The sequence below is a fragment of the Phragmites australis genome, chromosome 5, assembly GCF_958298935.1.
Source record: "Phragmites australis chromosome 5, lpPhrAust1.1, whole genome shotgun sequence".
NCBI lineage: Eukaryota > Viridiplantae > Streptophyta > Magnoliopsida > Poales > Poaceae > Phragmites > Phragmites australis.
In genome coordinates this window covers 21,660,366-21,666,365 of record NC_084925.1, presented here as the reverse complement: position 1 = coordinate 21,666,365, position 6,000 = coordinate 21,660,366, and positions in this window count along the sequence as shown.

Sequence of the window (6,000 nt, the reverse complement as noted above, 5' to 3'; positions counted from 1 at the left end):
ACCTGTCAAATGCATTTACTGATAATAAATGTGTCACCAAATCCTACATTCCGACTAGGAATATGCCGGAAAGAGTGGAAGTACCAAACAAAACCACTCAACTCCCAAATCAAAATAAGATGGGGAGAAGTATAGTTATAAATGATAAAGCTTCTTGCAAGCTACCATGGAAACAGAGGAATCCCTCCTCCAAAATAGTAAATGCAAATCAACATTAAGTTGAATGACACTCATAGCCTTTGGATACTATATATCCAGTGGATGATCAACAACCACATCTTAGCTTAATTGTGCACACAAATATTGATGCTGGGATATTGAAATACCCCGATACTATTGTAATGGGAAATTATGATGTGTCATAAAGGATAGATGAAATTTTCATTAATTATATTGATTCTAGAGAATCATTTAACTAAAAGAATACATTTATTGACACTTACTTCTCCTCAAAGATTACACATGACATTCATAGTGATCCAGATCCCAAGACCATAGCAAAGTGTCGCAAATGCTTGAACTAGACACAATAGAAGGATGCAATCCATGCAGAATTACGTCCGCTTTCCAAAAGAGATGTATTCACATCAGTAATACCTACTCCTTGTAACATTATCCCTATGGAATACAAGTGGGTTTTTGTTCGCAAACGGAACGAAAACAACGAGATGGTGAGATATAAAGCGAGGCTTGTAGCACAAGGGTTCATGCAAAGACCGGCATTGATTTCAATGAGACATATTCTCTAGTAATAAATGGAATCACGTTTCGATATCTAATTTCATTGGCAGTTTAAAAACATCTATCTATATAGTTGACGGATGTATTGACCACATATCTATATGGGTCATTTGATTTGGACATATACATGAAGGTTCCCGATGGAGTCAAAATTATGAATCCAAACATAAACCGCAAATTGTGTAAAGCTTAAAAAGTTACTATATGGCTTAAAGTAGTCGGAAAGAATGTGGTACAACCAACTAAAAGAGTTCCTTCTACAAAAAGTGTACTCCAACAATAATGATTTCCCATGTGTTCTCATAAAGAAATCCTCAATATGATTTTACATCATCTCTATATATGTTGATGATCTAAATATCATTGGAAATACAGAAGATATAAATGAAACATGTAATTATTTAAATGTGAAATTTGAAATGAAGAATTTGTGTAAAACCAAAATTTTGTTTGGGTACACAACTCAAGGCACTTCCTTCAGGAATTCTAGTACACCAAGTATATACTTAGAAAATATTGGAGAAATTCAATATGGACAAATCATATCCATCTAAGATTCCCATGGTTGTTCGATCTCTTGATATGGAGAAAGATTCATTTAGACTACGGGAGAAAGGATAAGAGATATTGGGACCCAAGGTTCCTTATCTCAGTGTCATTGGAGCGATTATGTATCTTGCAAATTACACCATACCTGATATTATATTTGCAGTGAACTTACTAGATTTAGTCTCATAATGTTGTGTGATAAATTTGGAGTTCCAAACACCTCAAAAGGAAAAACATCAAGATCAGAGAGGAGCTTTACAAAGATAAAAAGACATATTGTATTGACATGATTGAATTCAACAGTTTAGTTCTTTTTTAAAAAAATATCTCTCTAGGAGTAAGCAATGAAGCATGGCCATGTGAAGCACACATCACTCTTGAGAGTTGCCTATGATTGCCTACACGCTCAACATTATACCATAATAGTACTCTCTCTGAGGGGATGGTTTGAGACAAAGATTTGATATAGATAATGCTTTCTCCCTACCTGCTTGCAATGGTTCACTGATCAATACTTCACAAAGTTATCAATATATGATACGATTAAACTATAAAGAAAATTTTTGTGATTGTGTAGGGATCGGTTGATTCCTAAGAGGAGGTGAATTAAGATACCTAAATCTAATCGGCTCTAAAAATATCACAAGATAAACCTATATCAATTTCTATATAAATATACTCTAAATTTATCTAGTGTGTTTACTCTATCGTTCAAAAATATTTGCAACTTATAACCAATCCTAGCAAACTACTCTAGAAAGGTAAATATGCAAAGATAGATTGCAAGTATGTAAATACAGAAATATAATGATAGTAGAGAGAGCAAACTCAACACAAGTGATTTTTATCTCATGGTATCGATGGCATAAACGCTACTTCTAGTCCACGTTAGATCAACCACCTGGGCTATAGCTCTCGGACGACACCCGATCATGACCTTTGAGTTACCTAGGTCTCAAGTAGGTTGAGCCACCAAGGCAGTGCCTCACCACAAGTCTCTATTCCGGTCACTTGTCACTGTCTTCACTTCGAAGCTTGAGCCACCAAGGCAATGATCTCTGTATCCTCGTACGTGCATCTTGCCACCACTCCACACCAAGTTGGAGGGTCAACAAGTATGAGTCACCAAGGCTCACGGTGCCGGCAAGTCACCAAGACTCTAAGGTGCCGGTGTGCCACTTTATACAATGTAAGATCACTACTTGATCCCCTCTATAGGCAATAACATCTAGCAACAACTATCTCTAGGCCTATTAATACTAATCACTCTTTAATCTTATGCTTAATTACCTTGGATGGTCACTTTTAGCAATTTAGTGGATTGGATGTCTTTTCAAATGTCTATAAGCTTCCCTGGACTTCAGCACACTCAAATGGATGAGTGTGGGGTATTTATAGCCTCAAACCCATGAACAAGTTGTTGCTCTAACAATAAAAAAGACTATGATCACTAGATGATCTGGTGTCAACAACAGTACAAACACTGGACTATCCAGCGTGTACAGTAGCAAAAACTAGCTATTGCATCTGTACTTAAACTCATTGTGAACACCAGATGTTTCAGTGTAACCTTAAACTCCATCACCGAACTATCCGATGTGTATACTTGAGCCAACCGAGCCACTTCTCACTATTCATTTGTCTGGCGTGTAGATCATCTAATCACCGAACCATCCGGTATGAACCACACCAGACAAGTCACAACTTCTCTTGGAAAATGCTCCGGTGTAGCCAATTCCTCATTGCCAGACCATCCAACGTGTATTGTATTTTCACCTTCATCTGAGAATGCTCCGACATGTACAATCCTCTGATCGTTGTACCATTTGGTGAGTTCAAAATCTTACCTTTGAATATTTGCACAAGTTCTGAAAAATACTCTGGTGTGCATATCACTCCAACATCGGACCATCCGGAGTAGTCTTCAGTTTTGTCTTCTGAGCCAAGAACACTATGGTGTGAATTCTTTTCTGAGCATCGAACCATCTGGTGAGTACAACTTGCTGAGCATCGGACCATTCGGTGAGTACAATCTTTTCTAAACTCGTCCCATTCAAACTTTCTTGAGTTTCGCTTCGATAACTTCTTTATGTATTGCATCCATGAGACCTACTAAAATATATATTTGACAAACATATTAGTCCCATTAACTATATTGTAATTAATCACCAAAATCACATACATGCCCTAAAAGAACCATATTTGCTACAGGCTGATCTCTCCATCTACTTATTTCTATTAGACCCATAGGACCAACGCTCACAACGAATCCAATAAGATATAATGAAACTTGGGAACACAAATTCAAAAAGAAAGCGATAGCAATGTTTATAGAAAAAAAAAAGCAAAACAACAGTCAAGAGAAACTCCAACTACAACGTACCATGCTGCACAAGAGAGCATTCATTCCTAGGTGCATGATTGTTGTGTTCGGGGAGCTCCTTCTTGTTAAGAGTGCTGGTGGATTTTCCTCCTATTCCTTGACTCTTTATTAAGAGACAGACCAGTAGTCTCACTTCTGATAAAAAGAGTGACTATTTTTTTTAAAAAAAAGGTAAATGGGTATTCTTCCTTCATAGATTCCTGTTGCTGAGCTACTCTTTGTAGGCTTTCCAAGACCAAGTTTACAGAATGATTCATTGAACACTGAGCAAGATATTGTATTCTTTTGGTGGTTGTTGGATCAATGAAGCCGAAAGTAAAACATCAGTAGTGAGGCTTTCCTTCATGAGGAATTAATCATTTGGTTGTCAATGGGATCTTTAAGACAATGAGCCAATGTGTCCAAACTTTCGGTTGAATTGCTACTTTCTAGTGGTTGACCATCCTTTCCAAACCTTCTTTAGAGCTCTTCAATCCTTCCTCTATGATCCAAGCTAATATTTTCAAGCAATGGAATGACTGGTAGGAGATCTCAGGCTCGCTTGTCATTGGATAGTTTCCGATAGTTCTATCATCATTCCAGGCTTTTCGCATATAGAGAACTCAAAGGTGGTCAACGTAATAGAGCAGACATAAGGCTATGATGTACTTTATTTGTTTAAGTTATTATTGTGGGGGTCTTTTAATGATAGCTATACATAATGAGCATTGTTTTCTACATACAAGATGATTATGATTTAATAATTAATAATTAAAGAATTTATTAGAAATATAGTATATCTTAGAGATAGATATTTATCGTACACATGTCCTTAATATGATATAATGTATTTTATAATCGCCATAAGGTAAATAAGACATGTAACGATATTCAAAAAGTTTATTGTGTTCTATACGAAAATTATTAGGGATGAGTCTTCTAGATATTCAGAAGTAATACAATTTAAAAAGATTATACTTAGAGACTTTGAGTATGATATATCTCCCCAACCTGATTATATAAGAGGGGAAGGGTATGTCCAGGGGATCTCGAAGGCCGAGGATTGAGCCATTGAACCAAAGGAAGCAAGAAGCCAAACAAGCATACAAAACAAGTCTAGTTGGATAGAAGCAAAAAATAACCCATTGAAATCTATAACAGAGTCATGCAACGATTCGATTCATCTGATAAAAGCTTCAGGATTTAAAACATAAGAGAACTCATTGAGATCCTTAGGATTAGATCTAGACATATCACCATTGTAATTGTCTTTTCTTTAAAATAATCAATGGGAGACCTGAACCTGTATAAAATCTCGTGCTCTTCTCTTCAATATACACAATTTATGACTAGACATCCCTACTTTAAATAAGTATTTGTATAATCAAATTTACCAATTGTCGACACAAGAAATGCTATTCAATAGCAAATAAGGCTAAAAAGAGAAAAAAATAGGGCTTGACTTATTCTATTCATTTGTATCGTTTGACATATTCTTTCACAACGTTCTTCAGCTAGTAGAAATATTTTTAGATCTAGTTCTTTTCACTTTCTAGGTTGAGACCATCCAATTTCATTATTGCCTAGGAAGAGAGGATCAGAACTCACACTTGATCCTACTCTTTCTTTGTACTTCACTTTTGTTTTAGGTCGAGGGTAAACTGGATTCACGTTCACTTGCCGGGAAAAAGAGAGTGTATTAGGATACAACTGAGGTTGAGGATAGGTCACAAGACGGATAAAAGCACGAGGAGGAGCCAAAAAGGAGGGATGTGACTTATCAAAGGAAGTTGCCGACTTAGTTATGTATGCAAGAAAGTATACTTCTTTATCGGCCAGGGTACTCTAAAATCTATCTCAATAGGGAAAAAGAGGAGTTATGGTATAAATAATTCAGACTTAAATGGATGCATTGACTAGGGACAAAGACTTGGTATTTCAAATCAAGCTTTGGCGAAGAGTCCTTCTTTGAGGGATAGATGTTATCAGAGGAAGCTGAGGAGGTTAGCGGTGCCTGCCTAGAGACGAGCGTCGAGTGGGCGCCAACCTCGCAGCACCCGAACCGCATCACGCGGGCCCCATGCATGTGGCCTCGAGGGAGCCGCACCAGCACGTGACCTCGTCAGTGTCGCAAAGCGGGTCTGGGCAGAAGCACCACACCAGAAAACAACAAGTAAGGCAGATGGGCGGTGGGAGGGATTGAGTCAGCAAGAGGCGGAGGGGCAGCGGTTGGAGTGAGAGCACGAGTATGTCAAATAAGCAACGGGCGAATGCAGAGGCAAGGAGGAATGAGAGGAGCTGGAGGAGATAATTAGGCCCAGTGGCAAACACAGGTAATTTCCACTAAA